Genomic DNA, 22,903 nt, shown 5'->3' with positions numbered 1-22,903 from the left:
TAATTGCTATGAGGTCCTTATGTTTGCCTCCACATGGAAGGAGAAACTGTAAGACATTTAATTTTTTTTCCATTTTTTCAATCCAGAAAGGAATTTATACCTTCAGTGCATCAACCCAAAAACTTGACAATTCTACAAAGACATGCTTTTGGGTTAAACACCTGTAAGTTTGAGAGGAACTGGATAATCATCACAAACCTGGATTTTAGAGGTTGTGTTTTCTGAAAACACAAAACAATCAACAAAATAAATAAAAAGGAAACACATCAGAGTGTCACAGAACTGCTGCTCAGCATGTTTAGCCTGCCTACCTAGTCAAGCATTCCTTGGAATAAGAACCCTAATGGCTTTATTTAACAGGAAAAGTACTTCTCACATTGGTACACCTAAATTGATTCGATTGTTACTTAAGGGGAATTCAAGAGAACCAGCATGTCAAATTGATTACAGTTGTGATTCAAAGTTTCAAAATAAAATAGTTACTCCCGAAGATTCAAAATCTTGGAAAAATGCATGATGTTTCTATCCAAAATGTGCACATATTTTTGTCATTTCTTAAAATGCTTATTAACATCATTAAGAATTTTCTTCATATACTAGATTGATATGAGAAGTGTACAGTTTATAAAAAGGAATATCTTTTTTTAGCAGGCCAACTGTTGATTTCAAAAATATTTTCAAAATTAATTCTGTCACTATCGAAAGTCCTAAGTGTGTGAATAAATCATTGTTTAAATCATTCAAACCTCTCTGACTTCTCCCTCTGTGTTGGCTAGAGAAAAATTTTAAGTGTGATTTTATTAGGAAATCAAATAATTTCCCAATGGAATTGATTGATTACCTGAATTACATCTGCAAAATCATTTTGTCATTAATATAGACATGGGAGAAGCACCAGATATTGGAGATAATGGAGTCTCTTTGAATTTAGACTACAACCTCAGTGATACTGCCTATAGATCCATAACTCTGTTTCTTTCTTTCAAGCCCCAATTGCATGAACATATATAAACATTCATTGGTCCTCATACTGAATAGTTTTCCTTGGTCTATTTTCACATCACTGATTCTTCTTTAATCAAATGTCAAATCTACCCAATGTTTTCCACTTGGTTCATATTTTATAATACTTCCTCTGACAAAAAGTCCTATATTTTATTCATAATGAGCATTGCTTCCTGTGTATAATTTGGTATATTTTAAGTTCTTGTTCACTTAGATATGAAACATCTGTGTCAACTCAAGGCTAATTTCTGCTGACCGTCTTTTCTCTTGAGTGCCACACTACTTTTTCTTTATACAAAGAATAATGTTTGGGCCAGGAATTTAGCTCAGTGATTCTGCTGCAAGGTCCCAAGTTCAATCTCTGGTACCCACCCCACCCAAAGAATAATGTTAGGTTGTGGTGTGGAATATCAAAAATATTGCTCTGAATTGTTATTTTACCTTAAGAGTAGAGTGTTTTTTTAAGCAGAAAGTTAACTTGAACAGAAGAAAACTTCAAACTCTATCTCCTCTCAAACAGTTGGCAGGTAATATTGAAGTTTAATTCTTTTCATTTTAGTTGGACTGCTTAAAAGTTTTCCACATGCACTTGCGGTTATAGTGTCTCTAGTTATTGGGAAACATATACACCTGATTTTTAGTTTCTATTTTCTGATTCTCTCATTTCTTGGATTTTTGTCTTCATTTTCCAGATGATACAGTTGCCCACTTTGTCCTTTGAAAGAGATTCATACCAGCACAAGACAAAGTTTTCTATGTGTGGTTTAGCCACCCTAAATGTTATGTTATGGAGCCTACTCTCAGGCATAAAGTTCATTCACAGTTTTTCTCATACAGTTTTGCTTAATTGTCTGCTATCCTATAATGTTTGCCTCCTTTTGTCAATCCTGTATTCTAAAGTTGGTTGTATAGTTTGTCTGTAGTTAATAGCCATTATTTATTGATATGTAGAGTGTTGCCTTGCACTGCCTAGACAAAGGAACATCTTGAAGGTAAAGCCCTATGTGGAGGCCCTTTACCCTCATGCTAGTCCACATTCAACCTCAAGTGACTCAGCACATTAATCATTTAAGTGTTCTCTGTTTATAGCTTTGGAGAATTTATCCAGCGCCAAGGAGCAGAGCCTCCCCAGCACCAATGAGATGATCCACGTGGGTGCCAGCAGCACACAGCACTTCCCCCGCTCCTTGAAATGAAAAGACATGTAAACAAGTCTCAAAAAGAGACTCCCGCATCACCTCAAGCAACCCTATAGGGGGCCAGGGATTTAGCTCAGTGGTTCTGCCACCTGCCTTGCAAGGACAAGGTTCCAAGTTTGATACCTGGTACCAAAAAAAAAATAAACGCAAAGGGAAAGAAGATGAAACAATCTGATACTCAAACACCTAGACTCCCTGAACTGCCAACAAAAGAGGACCTGGAAAAAATGAAATCAGAAATAATTTATCAGATAACAGCAGAGATTGTGCCCATAGTGCAAGACATGATTAATAAATCTAGAAAGGACACAGGTAAAAAAAATAGAGAAGCTAAGGAACATGATGGAATCCCAACATAGGAAACAAATGGAATGCCTAAAAGAGAAGCAAACAAATTTCCAGGATATTAAAAACTCCACTGCAAGTTAGCACAGCAGAATGAGCCAACATGAGGACAGAATTTCAGATACAGAAAACAAGATTGTAATTAGTGATCAAGAAAAGAAATTTTCTTTAAAACAGCAAGGGATGATGAGAAACCAATCCAGCAGAAGCTAGATGATGCAAAGAAGAATAACATGAGACAGATCAGAGGCAATGAAGAAACAGGAGAGAGTGCAGATGGCATAAAAAGAACTGTTCACATAAGTGATGGCAGAAAATTTCTCAAGCAAAGGAAAAGTACTTGACATAGAGATAAGTGAGGCATGTAGGACTCCAACTAGCCTTCATAAAAAAAAAAAAATCTACACATAGGCATGTAATAATTAAAATTCCAGAAACCCAACAAAAGAACAAAATTCTACAAGCAGTTAGAGAAAGGAAACAAATAATATACAAAGGAAAGCCCATCAGAATCACAGCAGACTTTTCAAGGCAAGAAGTGTCATATTTCAAGCCCTAAAGGAAAACAGCCTCCAACCCAGATTGATGCACCCTGCAAAAATATCTTTCAAAATTGATGGAGAAATAAGATACTTTCATGACAAAGAGCACCTTAGGAACTTCATAAATACCACACCAGCACTCGAAAAAATTTTAGACAATATCCTAGGAAAAGACAATGAGGATCACAACCCCAGGAAGCCCAGCAGAATGAATCCATCAGGCGTGACAAGACATTAAATGCAAAGAGGGAGAAGCCAATAAAAAGAAAAGGTGATGACAATGATAAATCAATGCATATCAGTTATAAGCATCAATGTCAATGGCATCAATGTCAATGGCCTCAATTCAACAATCAAAAGAAACAGACTGGCAGAATGGGCCAAGAAGCAAGATCCAACCCTATGATGTATACAAGAAACACATTTAATTCAAAAAGAAACTCATAGACTGAAAGTTAAAGGGTAGAAAACCATACTCCATGTGTTAGGAATCCCCAAAAAAGCAGGAGTAACTATCCTCTTTGCAGATCAAGTGGATTTCAAAACAATATTAAGAGAGACAAAGAAGGAAACTACATCCTTGTAAAGGGAACAATCCAAGAGGAAGGCATGACAATTAAAAATATATGTGCACCAAACACTAGACAAACCCAACACTCATGCAAGGGAGAAAATTATAAAGATCAGTGCAGAAATCAATGCAATGGAGACTAAAAGAATGATACCAAAAATCAATGAAGCAAAGACTTGATTCTTTGAAGGCACAAACAAAATTGACAAACCCTTAGCCAATCTTGTCAGAAAAAGGAAAGAAAAGGCTCAAATCCATGCAATTAGGAATGCAAAGGATGAAATTATAAAGGACCCAGTAGAAATCCAGAGAATCATCAATACGTACTTTGAGAATCTATACATCAATAAAATGGAAAACACAGAAGAAATGGACAGATTCCTAGACATATATGAATTACCAAAGATGAACAAAGAAGACTTAAAATTCTAAACAACCCAATATCAATCAATGAAATTGAAAATATAATTAAAGATTTACCAACTAAGAAAAGTCTGAGTCTTGATGGCTTCACTGCTGAATTGTACAAGACATTTAGAGACGAACTACTGCCACTATTGTTTCTACTCTTCAGTGAAATTGAAAGGGAAGCAATACTCCCGAATTCATTCCTGGAAGCAAGCATTTTCTTAACCCCCAAAGCAGAGAAGGACCCATCTAAAAAATAGAACTATATGCCAATCTCGCTAATGAACATAGATGCAAAAGTCCTTAATAAGATACTGGCAAATAGAATGCAGAAGATCATCAAGAAGATCATAGACCAAGTGGGATTCATTCCAGAGATGCAAGGACAGTTCAGCATACTCAAATCAGCAAAGGTAATTCACTATATCAATAGAGCCAATGACAAAAACCATATGATCATCACAGTAGATGCAGAAAAAGCATTTTGTTAAATACCAACACTCATTTTGATAAAATGCAATATGCATTTTTGATAAAAACCCTACAAAAAAATTGGAATAGATGTTCTCTACTTCAGTCTGATAAAAGCCATCTAAGAAAAACCAACATCCAATATCATACTCAATGGTCAAAAACTGAAATCCTTCACACTAAAATGAGGAACAAGACAAGGATGTCCACTATCACCACTCCTGTTCAATATAGTTTTGGAAACATTAGTCACAGCAATTAAAAAAGAGAGAGAAATAAAGGGAATTAAGAAAGAAAATGAAGAAGAGAAGTCAAAGTCATTATTTGCATATGACATGGTACTCTATATAGAAGACTCCAAGAACTCCACCAAAGTCTTCTAGCCTTCATAACCAAATTCAGTAAAGTACTTGGATAAATGTCAACGTACAAAAATCAATAGCTTTCCTCTACAGGAACAACGGGCTCCCTGAGAGAGAAATAGGCCAATAATTCCTTTCACAATAGCATCCAAAAAACTGAAATACCTAGGAATCAACCTAACAAAAGAAATCAAAGACCCCTTCTCTGAAAACTATAGCACTCCAAAAAGAGAAATTGAAGATGATATCAGAAAATGGAAAGACATTCCTTGCTCCCAGGTAGGAAGAATCAACATAGTGAAAATGGCCATACTTCCAAAACTGCTACATATATTCAATTCAATCCCAATTGAAATCCCAGCAGCATACTTCACGAACCTTGAGAAATCAATCCAAAAATTCATTTGAAGCAAGAAGAGACCTAGAATAGCAAAAGCAATTCTAGGCAACAGAGATATAGCAGGGGGTATCACAACCCCCAACTTGAAACTATACTGCAAAGGTACTGTGATAAAAACAGCATGATACTCGCAAAAAAAAACCAGACCTGAGGACCACTGGAACAGATTAGAAGATACAGAAATAACTCCAGACACACTCATCCACCTCATCTTCTACAAAGGAGCTAAACACCCTCACTGGAGGAAAGATAGCCTGTTTAATAAATGGTGCTGGAAAAATTGGGTTTCAAAGTGCCAAAGATTAAAACTCAACCTATATCTCTCACCATGCACTAAACTAAAATCAAAATGGATTAAAGATCTGAATATTAAAACAGAAATTCTGAACTGTCTGGAACAGAGGTTAGCTATAACTCTTGAAGACATTGGTGCAGAAAAAGATTTTATGAACACAACCTCAGTTACCTGTGAACTGGGACAAACAACAAAAAAGTGGGATCTCTTTTTACTAAAAAGCTTCTGCACAGTAAGAGAAACAACCAGCAGTGTGATGAGACACCCCACAATGTGGGAAAAATTTTCACCAGCAGTCCCTCAGACAAAGGTTTACTATCTCGAATCTATAAAAAACTTTAAAAAATCAGACCTTCCAAATTTAAAGACCCAATCCAAAAATGGGCATCTGAAATGGATAGACATTTCTCACACAAAGAAGTAAACATGGCAAATAAACATATGAAAAAATGTTCAACATCACTGGTCATTTGAGAGATGCAAATGGAAACAACACTGAGATTCCACCTCACTCCAGAAAGAATGGGTGCTATCATGAAATCAACCAACAACAAATGCTGGCAGGGCTGTGGGGAAAGAGGAACCCTGCTCCACTGATGGTGGGAGTGTAGACTGGTGCAACCACTCTGGAAATCAGTATGGAGATACCTCAAAGAACTAGGACTGGAAGTTCCATTTGACCCTGCTATTCCACTGCTGGGTATCTTCCCCAAAGAATTAAAAGAATCATACCTCAATGATAAATGTGCACTCATGTTCATAGCAGCACAATTTGTAATAGCTAAAACTTGGAAGTAGCCCAATTGCCTATCAACAGGAGACTGGATAAAGAGAATATTTTTTAAATATAAAATGGAGTATTACTCAGCTATAAAAAATGAGCAGTTAGAGACATTTATAGGTAAATGGATGCACATTGAGGCGATACTCTTAAGTGAAATAAATAGAACACATATGTGTAAATACTGAATAGTTTCTCTAATGTGAGAAACTGGAAGTGTAAATAAGGAGTAAAAGGTATAATAGATAATATGAAATAGAAGAAAAGGGGCAAAGTGGAAGGGGAAGTGGGAGGGTAGGGGAAAGGAAAGAAGGGAATGGAATTAATATGAGAAAATGAAAAATTGGAAACAAAGTCTCTGTAAATGGAGGAATGGAGGAGTTGAAGGGAGGGCAGGGGAATCGGGAAAAAATAAGAGCCAAGAGAGATCATGTAAAGGTGCAAATTTTCAAGAATGAATGTCATTATATTGTATACCTAAAATGTACCAATAAAATTAATTTAAAGATAGTTGTTATTTATTAATTACCATGTTGGGTTTAAAGCATGTCTAACAGAATCATGAATTTTTCTCTAGGGTTCTGTAGTAACAACAAGCCCCCTATAGGAGAGACCTATATTCTATTTGAGAAACAGCTTTTGCCAGTATGCTAGGCCCTGGTAATCATTGAACATAGAATATCAGGTGACCATATGTTCAGAAATTTTTTCAAGAATTGCTTTTGTCAGAGCCACCTAATCATATGGTCACCTATTCCATGGCAACATTGTGCATAAATAGAATTTTAGGGTAGAAGTAAGTCCACATCAGTTTCCTCAGACTACCATGTGATCCTCCTATGTTGTTTTGACATCTTCCTTTCAAATCATACCTAGAGCTGTATAGAGCAGGGAGTTATGATCACTTGAGGAGGAAGGGAAAAATAAAGCTTGCTTGAAAATGTATCACTTTATTAGCATGTTTTTCCATTATAATCTCATTCAGCAGTGGCCCTGACAGACAGTAATAAGGGAAAATTCTCTCAATCTGTAGATCTTTGCTCAGTGCTCCTGGTTATTCTTGTAGTGGGAAAAAAATGTTCCCAAGTAAGACTATGTGTAACTCATGGGCAGTGGTGAATGGCTGGACTGAAAGGAGAAATACTGGACTATAAGGGATCAGAACCTGTAACGAAGAGTGTGGATGGACCTTAAAAATGGAGAATAAAGTATGTATACAATTATTTTCCATGGGAAACACAAGAAGGTATATTTACCAAAGAAGAGGTCATAAACATCTAGTATCAAACTCATCAGTATCAGGCTTGGTTTATTGAAAGCATTTAAGATCACCTCCCAAGCTATTGTGTCACAATGGACTAATAGATGAAATAAGAATGATGACAGGGATAATGCAGATATACATGCTCAACACGTTGGCATAACTCTAACCAAAGTTGGTCTTACTTCCTCTTTTGCTTTTGGTAGGTTGAACAATTATCAGGAGCATAAGTCTTAGCATGTCTATGTTGATGAAGTACAATCTCTTTAGGAGTCCATTCAGCCACTAGAAGGCAATGTGGCTACATTGGATTCCTTCTACCATGGAAAGGTCTGAATACTCTTAATTGGACTTGAAAAATATCCCCTTGTAGATTTTTCTTTATTACCCCAAGGACATCATAAAGAATGTTTTACATACTGACACAGGATCCTGCATAATGTCTTATAGGACCTAAATATCCAGTATATCACAGAATATAATAGTAGGCACATGGCCGTGGAATCCAATTTTACATAGAAACTACTTGCTTGATCAGTCTCTGAATATCCTTTTGAAGATTCAGCTGAAGTGTCATCTAAAGACAGTAGCACACTCCACGATGCAAATCATTCCCTAAGTTAATGATCTTGAAATACTGTTATGTCCTCAGTAGGTTGTCCATATGATTCCACAACCGATGAGTGAAAACAAGAATGATCTTTCTTACCATCACTTCCAGTGATTCTCTAGAGGATATTGTACTTCATCTCTATTACTTTGCATTTTCCAGGTTATAATTCCAAGATAGGAAAAATTTCATCAATGAATACATCAAGATTGTCTATAAACTTTAAACTCCAACTACTTCTCTGATGCTTTGGATTTCTATTTAAAAAGACTGGCAGGCAAGGAAAGAGTCACCATCTATGCAGTCATAATTGACCATCATCATCAAGGAAGAAGCTGTAATTACACAATTAGGGAAGGGAAGAATATATTTGGCACATCAGAGTTGAACTGAGGCATCTCTTAAACATGCTCTGGCCAATTTTAGTGATGAATGGAAAAATGAATTGGTCATGGCCCCAGAAAGCATGAGTGATCAGACTCTCATATATCTGAATAATGAGGTTGTGTTTCACCTTCTCAAGGCACCTAGGCTAAAAAATAGGTTAGACAATGTTAAAGAAATCTATAGTGGTAGTAAAGGGGAATTATTATCAATTAGTGGCTCAAGAGCACTCACTATAGCAGGAACTGTGATTTCCTACTAACTCTCCTTTTGTAAATTTTCTCAGAAAGCAAAACTGACCTAAATCTTACAGCAGCTCTTCCTAGAAGAGATGAATTTGGACCAACAAGTAGGATCAGAGGGTAAGAGACAGATGTGGTCAGTGCCTATGGGGAATCACCCTACATTGTCCAGATCCCCTTTAAGACTGAGGCTCATTCCTCAGCTGCTGAAGGATTGGCTAGTGGAGATTCACATCTGTCTCCAAAAATTGCTTGAGATATATTGAAATGGAACTACATTTTTGAAGATTTCACCTTCTCTACTTGAATATTTGTTTGGTGATTGGTTGATATGTGGACACATAGGCTTAGCATCTCACCTCAATTCAGAACATATCCCTAGTGTCACTCCTGTGGGACTGGCTAAGGCTAATGTTTTTTGTTTTTTTTGGGGGGGGACTGGGGATCAAACTCAGGTCCTTGCGCTTGCAAGGCAGGCTGTGGAACCACTGAGCTAAATCCCTGGCCCAAGGCTAATGTTATAACTCGTTTACATTATAACTCTTTCCATGGAGAAAGTCTATTTCTCTCACACACGTGATCTCATTGCTATTCTTTGAATGAATATGTCCCTCTGAAATTTACATGTTAATTCAAACTCCAATGTGTTGATATTATCATGTGGGGTCCTTAAGATATGATTTAAGTGATGAGGACAAGGGTCTCAGGAATAGAGGTAATGACCTGAAAAAAAAGGCTAGAGGAAATTGCTAGGCCCTTTTGCCCTTCTGTCCTTTCCTACTATTTGAGGACACAGCATTTATCCATTTAGGGGATGCAATAAGACACCATCCTCAAAGCAGAGACTGAGTTCTAACAAGATATTTGGCTTACTGGTGACATGGTCTTGGACCTCTCAGACTCAACAACTGTGAGAAATAAATGTTTATTCTTTCCATATTACCCAATGTTAGGTATTTTTATGACCTCAAAAACAGACTCATATACCCAACCATACAATCTTTTAGGAGTTTCTGGGGTATGTAGCCTATGTCAATAAATTATACTGCAATTAGAACTCAAGCTTAAGAAAAGAAAAACATTATAAAAATATTTGATTAGAAAGAGCAGCACATATCACACTCTTTTACAAAGAACTATCACGTTATTTCAGAAAAATGTAAGATCAGTTATAGCATTCTACCTGCAGACACGATGTAGCATAACCTAATAGCATGAACCAGAGTCTTTGACAGATATTTTAAGTATTTATAGAACATGCAGTTTCTGTAAAGAACACTGTTGGAGTCACTGCTGTGCATGAATGGTGAATTACTTCACCAGAGAAGGTGAGTAATTCACTCCAGCATAGTGATAAAAGTCAATTATTTTCTCCAGACAAATTTCCAGTGTTTGAGTTCAACTGCATCTGCTATTTTATATAACATTCCCTAAACACTATTATCCAAAAGCTGTTCCTGATTTGCAGGTAAGTGTTCTGTTTTCTAGATGTTTGCTTGAGGCTTGAAGTCAGGGATGGCTTGGTCACTTCATGGAACATTCCTGTCAAAGGACAAAATAACCCTGGCCCCTCCAGAAATTAGTTGACAGCTGTTAGGATTCCAGGTAAAATGTCATTTTGTTTCATGGACCAAGGGCTGGAGACTCTGAAGTGCAGGAAGATGATGGTTTGTATTAGATTAAGTCTCAGAATTTCCTGAACTTCCTGACATCACAATAACTCTTCCATGTCCAAAGTGTACTTCCCTAGTTACACTGGATACATTGTCGGCCAGAAGCAATCTTAGACAATTAGCAAGTTTTTCTTTGATCTCCTCTCATTTTTCCTTTACACATTTGCATCTGTTAAGAGCTACTGTTTTTCCCAAAGATACTCATTATCTTTATGATGTTCCTTTTCACTCCAAGGTCTCTCACTAATATTATTAACCCATCTTGTCACTTTCTACTTTTCTCTAGACTCTAATTCAACTAAGTTTACTGTAATAATTTATACCTATTATAGTAGAAGCACTGTGCTAAGGATCTCAAAGTAGAAATATAACCAGTGCATACATACAAATACATTGCATGAAAGAGAAAATAACTCCTCCCTTCATTTTCATTGTTCAGAGGCACAATAGAAAGCAAAATGACCTAGCAGCATTAATTCTGGGTGGCAAAGACCAACCTTTCCAAACACCATGGTTCTTCTTGTATTTGCAGGCAGGCCTCATATGAGAAGGATGGAGCTAAGAATATTTAAACTCCCTGATGAAGAATACATAAAGAGATACAGAAATGAAAGGCTTATTGCTCTTAAGGGCAAATAAGTAACTTTGTGAATAATGCAAATATTTATTTAATCTATGTTGTCTCTAGAATAATGTTTTCTATCATGTAAGAAGGTTACATGGTGTGTTCTCTGACCTGGAATGAAAAGACTCATATTTGAATTTATTTATGGAGGGCCGGGGATTTACCTAAGTGAAGTCACTGCCTGCCTCGCAAGTGCAAGGTCCTGAGTTCAATCCCAGGTACCAGAAAAAAACAAAACAAAACAACAAAAAAGCCTTGAATTTATTCATGGATCCAGCAATCTAACAATCCTGTGGTCAATCCCTCTAGGGTTAATTTAAGGTACAACAAACATGTACAAACTCCAGAAATGTTCCAAAGGACCAAATCTCTCTATTTTTTAGGCTGGGTTTTGTGAAGTATCCCTGAATACTGAAATTGGGGGAGAAATATGTTTCCACACACTTTCAATACATTGTCATGGTAACCCCATCAGACATTAGCCGATCTCTGCAATAAAGCTCTTTGTACATCATAGGCTTGGCCTGAAGGGCTTGGATTATCCCAATATACCATTTCTTGGTTATTTCAGAAAATAAAAAGTGTGTCTTCATCCGGTGGATTTCATTAAGGAATAATTTGAGGTTGTTTATCATAGGCTAAGTGTTCTACCTCCTTTAAATATCATGGAGAAAACAGTTCATATAAGAAGCAGCAGCAATTTAATTTTGTAGAGGTTCATAAAGATTTTTCCTATGCCTAATAATCCACAGAACAAAAGGTAATAAAATACTATCTAGAACTGTACTATGGATGTAGAGGACATATGGAGAGCCTAGGTTATTCTAACTTTTAAAAATGCCATTATAAAATCACTGACCTAGTACCTTTGTTTGTTACATGAGATGACTAAGACCAGAGAATCATCTCAGGAACACATCAAACTGATGACTCTATGTTTTCTTGGAAATTTTCCTCTGGCTTTGCCTGGATAGTTTTCTAACTGATATCCTTGCTACTTAAACACCCTTGTAATAAAGGGCTGCAAAATAAATACCTTGATTAGTCTCAGTCTTTGGATCATTCTGATCTCAGGTTCAGCTAACACCTGAAAGATACCTTATGACTCAGCATCTGTCACTAGCAAGAACTAATACATATTTTTACAAAATCCATTTTTTAAATCTTTCTACTCCTTTGTGTAGAGTACTGTGTGGTGACTCAAATAGGTTGTAGCTGGCCTTGGAATTCCTATGGAATAAAGAAAAACACTCTACATCACTGTAAATAATAACAATAACAATAATAATGTAGGTTATTTTAAAAACATTGTTATAGCTTGGCTTTTGAATGTTGCATCACAGGCCTTTAACATGAGTGTTAAAGGCTTGGTCAGTAGTGCAGCAATGTTCACAGATGAGGCTACTGGAAAGTAATTAAATCCTGCAGGCTCTGATCTTTTCAATCCTTCAATTTATTCATAGGTTCAGAATTAAATGGACTACTAGGAGGTGAGAGAAACTGTAGGAGGCAGGATCAAGTTAGAATAAGTAGGCCACTGGGGATGTGTCCTGGGTATAACATGTCCCTGGATGTTCTGTCCCTGTCTCTGTCCCCCCACCATCTTTTTCTCTACCTCATGCTGCCCACTATGTTATTGGGTCTTACCAGCGGTCCAGAAGTCACAGAGTTCAATTACCATGTACTGAATCCTCTGAAACTTGAAACTATCATAGATCTGTCTGTCTTTAATTTGTTTTCTTAAGGATTTTGTCACAGAAAAGAGAAGCCAACTAACACAAATACTTAGAATGTTTGATTGGTGATGCTTATTATTCAGAAGGATGGAGAGCCATACCCAAATGTCAATAAAGTAACAAAAGAAGAATTCTACTTTGATCCTACTCCCTGGACCTATTTATCTATACTTACTGCTAAGAAGCAAAGGGTTCTCTAACTTAGATCTGAAAGGAAATTTTCATGTTATTTGGCTCAATGATATCCCTTACATGATGAGGAATATGAGGCACACAGGAGCAAACTAATTTTTTCCAAGTATTTTTCCACTAGTTAGAGATTGAACTAGAATCAAATTATCAGTTTCCAGAATTTTATTTTTCACTCCCCAAATAGAATGAGAGTTAGACAGACATTAGTTATGAGTGGAATTTCACAATAAATTTCTGCAAATTCCTTTGGATTCCAATGATAATTTTGCCTTTTTAGTTCCTTCTTATGAGTCTATGAATCTTTACATGATAACATTCAAATAATGTACATAATTTAATCAAGTCTTTTGGAAATTTCTCTTTTATTCAGTAGCTTTTACATATTTATATTTTATACATATTTATCTCCCACAGATGTAGGTGCAGAATAAAAGTAAAAATTTAAATATTTTTTAATTCTTAGTATCTCTCATGTCTTTCCAATTACTTTAAAATAAATTTCTCAATCAATGTAGTCAGTGATTCCACTTTATATGACCTGTTTCAGGTCTTTTCCAGGCTAATATCATTTCACCCCTTTCTCAGCATATCCTGGAATACAATGTATCCTCCTGTATAATCATAGACTTCAGGCGATATATGCAAACTGGGATTCTGGGTGAGTTTTGGTTTGAGTTGAAGCATGATGTGGTACTTTTCTGTGGACTGCATATATCTTTGCTACCAAAGGAAGCATCCAGATTTTCAAGCAAACCAATTTACACAGAAATATTGCTAGAGACATGCCAAATATATAAATGCTACTAAAAACTATGCTGAGAGGTAAGACTGAAGCCAATATAGAAGACAAAGGCTCTTAGGAGGTAGACAAGGAATTTCAGGTCCCCTATACAGCCTCCTCTGTCCATGAGCCTTCTCTATCGAAGATGGTTCAAATACATCATAAGAGAGTTGTGATAGTTATTACCCATTGATATGAAATATTTCTATCTCTCCTCTCCACCCCCTTGGAAATTAGTAAAGTATCATTTACAAGAAGATATTTTAAGAAACTGTGCATCTTATCATGTTTGCATTTGCAGCCATGTAATCATAGAAGCATGTTGTTTGGAGCCTCTGTGAGCCTGAGAAGGTATAAAGAGTATTGCCCCTCTTATTTCCATTGACACTTGATAACTTGCATTGGAAATGTACCACAGATGAGGAGTTAATTTTTCTAATCACTAGAATCCAAGATTATCACAATTTAAATTATCTCATCTGTATTATATAGATACATAGATGATTTGGATACTGTCTACATACTCAGATGATTCTCCATGAGTAAGGAATTATGAGGGTTTCTTTTTGCTTATCTGGAAGAAAATTTTCCGATGTACTAGAATTGTGTATCCATACTTTTTCACCAGGATACCGTATACCTGAATATGAAATCTAAAAGGAGCCTCTCCGTACATTAAGTCACACAAACTGTGATGTAAATTAAGCTCATTCCACTGTGGGGAGGCTGTGAGATTTGGGTTGTCATTGGAGTAACCATTGGCTCATCTGTGACTAGATCTGTATTTTCCCTTGGGGTAAATATTTTCAGTAGATATCTCCTTGATTAATCTTCTTTAGGGCCAGTCCTAGTCAATAGAAAGTTTCTTAAAATTATTTCCATGTGGACTGTATTTAGGCTCCTTACATGTTTCTTCCTTCTACCCCTGTCAACATGTTATTCCTTTCAATTCCTTCTGCTTCAGGACACAGAATAAAATTTGGGGGGGAAATTGAATCATGAAAAACTAAGAATAATATCTTTTTTAAAAAAAGCTTTAGAGGTAGAAATGGATAACATTCAGTCAAGAGAAAAGGGTCCTAGTCTCAGAACTGACAAGTTACTTTATCTTGCCTTACCTTTACATAGCTGCAAACATAAGACAAATGTAGGTCACTTTTTAGGTTCTAATTCAGTTTTCACATTCACTGTATCTAAGCTATTCTGTTACTCCTTATTCTGCATAATCACATCAGTTATATCATAGATTTGCAAAGAATTTTTAGAAATCACTATATTCTAATTTTCAAAACAGAAGTGATCTATTGTTAAAGTGTTTATGTTTTGAAAGTAATCTAAAATGAAAAAGTCAATTGGTATTAAGCCATTCTTGTACTTTAAATTTCACTGTTCTTCTAAGCCCTCTTTACACAGCAGTTTCGATTGCCCCCTAAGAATCTGTAATGGGCAAATGCAAACTACATTTAGAATAATGATTAGAGTTACTAATATATGATATTATGATTTCATCAAGCTCTATCTTTGCTCGTTAATTGGAAAGGTACCAAAGGACTCAACTAAAGTCAGATTTACTTTAATATATTCTAAAAATTTAAAGGTAAATGATACGCTCTAAATCATCTTTTTGAGTGAGTCATCTAGTCGGTAATTTTATGGGATTATCACACCTGCATCCAGATTTGTGATTCATTATGTTTCACACGGAAATACAATAGACAACTTCCACAATATTTTTACCTGGAGGGGACTTTTTTCTCAGTCAACAATTCTCTCCAATAATGTATCTTTTGTGTTTTAGAGAGCCCAGGAGACTGGAACTTCCTGGTATCCACAGATTTGAAGATTGTTGGACCAAAGAATCAAATATTCATTCATTCATGGCAATCCTAAGTCAAATGTGAATGTTCTGCTTTCTGAATGGCTTAACCCAAATTTCCCTCAAAGAATATCCTGAGACAAAAGTTTTCATGCAGAAGGTAGAAATGATGAATGAGGAAATTAAATAGGGAAACAGAAGAACTCAATGCAAGGGCAGATTGCTGAGTTTGCCACCATTATGAATGGCTGGTGCTCTATCCCTTAGGATCCAAGGATCTAAGAAACATGACTGAGATTTTTCCTTCCAGGAAGAATGGAGGGAGCATTTATTCATCATCTCCCTTCCTCTATAATTCAAAAGTTGTCTCATGCAAGGTTAACAATCTTGCACTTCTAGGCTATCCATGTATGAGTTTAGAGTAGATTCCTATGAGTGTCTTATGATTCAGATTAAGAAAATCTCTGAGCCTAGAAACAGGAGAATTTAAGGGAATTTTAGACTGCACCTGTATGAAACTGGTTGAAAACCACGTGGAATTTTTTAAAAGAATGTCTTAAATAAGAGTTAAAGCCAAAAATGATTTGTAGTGCACAAAATGGACCCAAGACAGTCCAGCTCTTGCATCACTTAGATATTTAAATACCCTCTGCTAAATTCAATACAGAAAAGTATCCCATTCAAGATAGTAGCCAGTTACAAACTGCAAATAATTGGCCCCAAAGAAGTTAGAATGATAGTCCTGACTGAAGCCACAGTATTAAAGTTACACTGATATTTATATCATCTCCCTCTTCTCTCAATTGTTCTAGTGTCCCCTCAATTGGCCTAAATGTCTTCCTTGAAATGTGAAGTGAATTTCTTCAAAAGTATCAATTGGCTTGCTTATCAGGCTTTTGTAGCTACAACTGCCCATTTACTGTCATTAGTAGAAACAAGAGCTCCAAGGGAGGTCTTAGTTAATCCTCTCCAAATTCTGTGAAAGACCTAGAAGACTAGCTACTAAGAGTATTTGAAATCAACTTCTGCTTCCAGTATAACTTTTTTTTTTTTTGCTTCTTTGTTTTTGACATGGTTTGTATAGAATGAAAAGTCCAAAGTGACCACATGATAGATGAGGCTTCAAGTTCAAGTAAATGGCTAGAAATGATGGTGAGAGATGTCAATTATATTTCTGCCCCTGGGATTCAGATCTGTGCTCAGGTTAAAAGGAACAAAGCACTGTATGAGGATTCCAGATTCACAGAACTCACTTTTATTCTCTCCTTCTGGCCTGTAAAACACAAACACTGAGCTTTTCAGAAATGATAGTTCTGCCCACACCTACACATTCTTTACTGCCTTAAGAAAAATAGTGTTCCCGAACCCATGGTGAGAACAAAATTTCACATAATTAATTCATGACAGCATACACATCTTCTGACCACTTTCTCAATGCTAGAACTTATAATTACTTTACCATCTTTGCTTCATTTATTACATAAATGAAATTATCACGTTGTAACTTAAAAAAAAAAAAAAACACTCCAGTAAACTTCCGGGACCAGGAAATCTTGTCAGAAAATTAAATCTCAAAACAATGATGGGTATTCAGATATCAAATCTTACTGCTGTCTCCTCATTTGACCAACACGATACTCTAGAGGTCTACTTACACACATTCATACCAGTTATCACTGTTCTATTTTAGCTGACTTTAAATGTGTTTAGTATGTAAGCTACATCCTCAAAGAGCAGTGGCTTATACTGAGCCCTGACCCCAGAGGCATGGTGGGGTGGTGAATGTAGACCACACAAGTATATTCTTGACATGTGCTTGTTTCACAGGATCACCAATCAAGAGAAATATGCTTTTATCTAGAGATAGGAGATTCTTCTTCTAGCATTGAGGGTTAAGAGGACATTGGTAAATTAAGATTTTAGGCTCAGCTATCAATTTTTTACGCCCTAGGTTTTACAACCCAACTCTTTTCTTTTCAGGTCTATGACACTGACATAGGAAACCTGTCATAGTTGCACATTTAATTTCTGTGTCAGCTCTCTCATACTTAAAATTAAGTTCTGTAGCTCATTTTTAGCAGTGTTCGGGAGAGTTTCCTTTAACATTGTCATGGTAGCACTCTACTTTCTTAGCCTTCTCTGAGTTGCTAGCTGGCTAAGTCATTTATTTGCTTTTGTCCTGATTTACAGAGGATTTAATACATTTAATAACCCTTGTAATTAAATTTTTCTTCATCATGTGTCGCAAGTGTCCCACCTATCACACAAATGAATACTTCATATCCCACACCCTCATTATCACAATTAATGAAATGAGAAAGTCTTAATGATTATGGCATTTCACCCTATGGGTTAACTCTAACCCAACTCCTAGTGCTAATGTTATTTATTTATTTATTTATTTATTTTTGGTACCCAACGTCAAACTCAGGAGCTTGAGCTTGCAAGGCAGGCTCAGTGCCACTGAGCTAAATCCCTGGCCCAGTGCTAATGTTATTTGTCTGGGTTCTTCCTAAAACAAAAATAAAAGAAAGACATGTAGATGACTTTGGCATATGAGAAAGTATCCAGGAAACAAGAATGATGATGGGAACAAATTCAGAAAGAAGTCAAAGCCAATGCAAAAAACGTGCAACCGATTTGGGTAATACAAAGAATAACTGGTTGCTGAAGGCAACGGGATGTTCTGAGAAGACTTATACAATGTCTCATAAAGAAAGAAGGAGGAAACATTTATCCACTACCCCAATTCCTAGCTGTACGCCAGTAAAAACATTTGCTATTAAGAACAGTGGAACTTGTAAATCTAAATTCCCCAGCTGCACCCCAGTTTCAAGGGTGGAACCCAGGGGTCTGTGAGTTAAACCTACCATCACCTGATTCTGATGCACATAACATTTGAGATTACTGTAGTAGAATTCTGTAAAGTGATTTAAGTGCCCTTTGTTTTGTAAATAAAATTTTATTGCAACATATCTAGGCTTTTTCATTAGCTTGTTGTTTATGACTGCTTTTACTACAACAGCAAAATTGAGTAGTGGCAAGGGTATATAACCTGCAAAGATTAACAGATTTACTATCTGGCCCTTTGTAGAAAGTTTCCTGATCTCTAAACTATAGAATCCAGAAAGAGGTGTTATGATAGCACAGGCTCTTTGTAAAGTTATTATATGACTTTTTATATATGAAAATATGCTATGAGTTCAGAAGGAAAGAGATGAGTGAAGGGGAAACAACACATTGAAAGTTCCAGGTGGGACTAGAATTTTAAGTTGGATAGATTCAAAAGATACGATAATCTTAGAAAAGTTGGGAATCTATGTGAAATGGTAAATATCTTTGATTCATAGGAATAGTTGGCTTGTGTTAGGTGAGGTGTAAATTGACTCAGATTTTAGAAATTATCAGTACTTCCTTGTTTTATATTCTAATGCACATCATCCATGATTTTTTTCAATTAACTCAATCTCATGCTTTATAAAGTTAGAATAAACATATTTGGATTTAGTTTCAACCTGCCTATATAACAGCTAAATGATCTTGGGCAAATTACTTAATATCTATGAGCTTCACTAGGATACCTGTAAAGAAGAAAATTAATATTTAATATGAGTAATATTTTTCAGGTACTTGGGAGCAAATAAAAATAATGTAGCATGCTTTAGCTGGTTTAATCTGAAGAGAAACTTAAGAAATATTAAAAAGAAAACAAAGATCAGAATGCTACATTTGGAATCCATGCACCTAGAAATAATACTTAGGTTTGCTATAAACTGACTCCAGTGAAGATGTTACAGCTACATGGGTCAGTCTCAGTAAGGCTCTTTTTGGGGCTGCCTCTGAAATGATAGCTTCCTAGAGCTGCCAAGTAAAAAACTGTCCTGGCTTGTCTATCCAGTTCCCAAATCAAGGTTAGGAAGACAAGTTCTCAAATGGAGGTTTTGAGAGTCTTATTCAATTGAAAGTATCTTATGCAAATGCGGCATCCTAGACTTAAAGGAGGCAAAAATAAGTTGAAAGACTTCTCTCATAGACAGGAATAACTACTAAAGAAGAAAATCCCTAAATATTTTGAGACTGTTCTTCAAATTATAAACAACCAGAAAACATGACATTTACTTTTCACTTCCCTTGTTCTTATGAAATTTACTAGTCTTCCTTTTTACTAATACAATAATATTTCCCACAATGAAAGTATAATTGATTCAGGCCATCAAACTTTTTAGTTTCCTCTTTTGAAACTATAGGATATCATAAGAAATATTCACCAGTGGTACCTGGAAAAATCAAATTGCACTTCAGATGTCCACATTAAATGTAGTAGGCTAGCTCTTTCCATTCTCACTGAAAAAAATATGACTGAAAAATCAAGTTCAAAGTCAATATTGACATTCTCAACAACAAGCTCATTATACTGCTTCCTGCTTCACTCAAATCCCTCTAAACTTTGATTTGCTAAGAGTTATGAATTAATAGGAATTAAACAACCACTCTTCCAATGAAGATGAATAGGCCAGTCCATTGCCCAGGAAATTCAGTGTACGTGACTCAATGTTAAATAAGAATATTTAAATTCTAAAATTTCCATTTTTTTCTTTATTTAGAAATTGCTTTTAATAAAAGATAACCAGGTAGTAGATCAGGAGAACTGTGCTAGTCTGGTTTAGATCATCATCACCCGATTGGATCTTTACAACAAATTATGATTTGATATCTGTGTGTACTTTATTTATTCAATTATTTATTTAAAAGTTTTTATAGCTTACAATATTTTGCACTGTATTCTTAAAGAAGGTGGCATGCTTATTGAGGATGAACTTTTGTTTTATTAAGTGCTATAATTAAATAGCTTTGGAAGTATGATGTAATAAATATGTGGCCAACTGATGATTGAGCAAAGAGTTAGAAATAATTACACAGGTAATAAGCTTATGTTTAACCTAAGTAAGAACAAAGATAACCTATCTTATAAGGGAGATAGTACTAACAATGGGGCATTCTGACTAATATATCTCCCTGTCATCTGACTTTTACTCTCTCTAAAATTATTAAGAAGTGACTGTATTTTGGACCAGTAGAAGCAAGACTTTGAGATGATGTCAAGCATTTATTCTGTGGATGAATATATAGAACATGAGAATAACTGGTTCTTTTCTTTCCCATGGTCCTTCTGCAGGATGAGTTTTTGGTAATTTGGGGAAAGAGGGGATAATGGGTAATTTCAGATCATGGGTAATTTCAGGGGATGATTTTTATCCTGGTGTTTTTTTAATGTACAATTCTCCTCTGCCAAGAAGTTAGAATTCTCCAGAAGGAATATGATTTTTTAAAAAGATTATTATTGCACTTCAAGAACAGAAAAATAAATGCTAAGATTTGGTAAAACTACTATGTATTCTCCATAATTTTATGCATTACCATGTCACCAGGTTGGCTTAAAAATGTTCATCTTAATTGGTCCAAGTCTTTTAGTATATGAATGGGAAAACATTGGCTTCACTTTTAAATGAAAGCACATGCAAACTGATACATTGTATAAGACATCTGTATAATGTACAATAGAGAATTATAGATTATAACAGAAAATTCAGATGGACAGGACAATATGAACCTGTCAAAAGACTTGTCATAGACACTTTACAAGATATATCAATAAGCTTCTATTTATAATATGTGTGAGTTAATGAGAAGACATATTTATTTTCTGATAATTGTAGTACTTTCATGGAAATCAATGTGATATAAATTTTGCTTCTTTCTTCTTCTCAGCAGTAAAAGACACTTGGTGGGCACCTTCTTCCCACCTGACCATGATGGTCTATAAGGAAGCTAATCTTCACTTCTCTCCTCTAGAAATCACTACTCTCTCATCCATCACCAAAGAGAGGGGGGCCACCCAGCATGATTTTCTTTCATGCTGTCACTGCTCATTACACGTCACATGAGGAAGAAGAAAAGGCAAGGCTAAGTTTTAACTCATTTATGAGTTTGTATGTGGCTTAGTGCATATTTAGTTTTATTTTCTATCCAATGACTATAACTCCTCGTTTAGTGTGCTAGATGTTGAAATCCAATAAAATCACCTCCACATTTTCCTGCCCTGAATCTCACCTCTGAAACAAAACATAAGCCAAGATGATTTCTCTCTTCAATAGAAAATGTAAGCAGAGATGAAACTAAGTCAGCTCTGTATGGTTTTTATGTGCATGTGGTTTCCGGGGAAACTTTGCCCTAATATTTCTAAATCTTAGGGTAGTAATTGGTGCCTCTCAGGTCCTGGCTTTGAGCACACTAAGAATGTTCATAGAAAGTTCATGCTATCAAGGAAAGAGGGAAAAAAAAACACTTTTAAAAATGAATTCCCCTTTTCCTTTTCTTTTAGAGCTACACTCTAAATTACATTTTAATGGAGCCACACAATGTGGAAGAGTAAATCTAAAATTTAAGTGTATGAAAGAAAAAGAGATTTCTTTACCTAGATGAACAAACAAATAAATATTTATTAAGGATGGTTTTCAGGCTTCAAAATAAGCAAGAGGCAATAGATTTTGAGTTTGCTTACTTGAATTTTTCTATTCTACATGAATGGTGGGCCCAAGAGAGAGGAATGTCAGATACATGATTATGTTGAAGAACTGTATTTAGTAAAAGTGCAAAAATAAAATAAACTCATGAAAATAATTTGCCTTAATCCTTTAATTTGCATAATGTGGATATATGCTAATGATGATGATTAAAAATTATTATAGAAAAAGTACCCCAATGGAATGTAGCACTTCACTTTAGTAAAGAATATACTTTAGTGTTTCCGGAATACGTAACTGTTTTTCTTTGATTTGAATACATATGCTTTTTAACTATTCAAAATTTATCTTTGGTTTCAGGTCTCTCTCACATCTCATGTCTACTAAACAGTGCTTCATCACTTCTCAAATTCACTTATAATTGAGAAGATATTTTGGATTAACTTTATATATGCAAAAGATAACTTTCTAAACTTCTTACTGTAAATGTTCACTAAATTACTATAGCTTCTTTGGAAATAAAATTGTATATTTCTTTTATATATCTAAATTTTGTAATGAACTTAACCTTATTAATTTAAGAATCAATTCATAAAAAAAAGAATCAATTCATCAACCGTAAGAAGGGAAATGTGCTTCCATAGCATTAAGGAAAAATAATGGATGGAAAATGAGAGTTT

This window comes from Heterocephalus glaber, unplaced genomic scaffold (assembly GCF_053883595.1).
Source record: "Heterocephalus glaber isolate CG9 unplaced genomic scaffold, H.glaber_assembly_v1.0 deba00000331, whole genome shotgun sequence".
Taxonomy (NCBI): Eukaryota; Metazoa; Chordata; class Mammalia; order Rodentia; family Bathyergidae; genus Heterocephalus; species Heterocephalus glaber.
The sequence above is the reverse complement of the archived record's forward strand: the minus strand, read 5'-3'. Positions refer to the sequence as shown.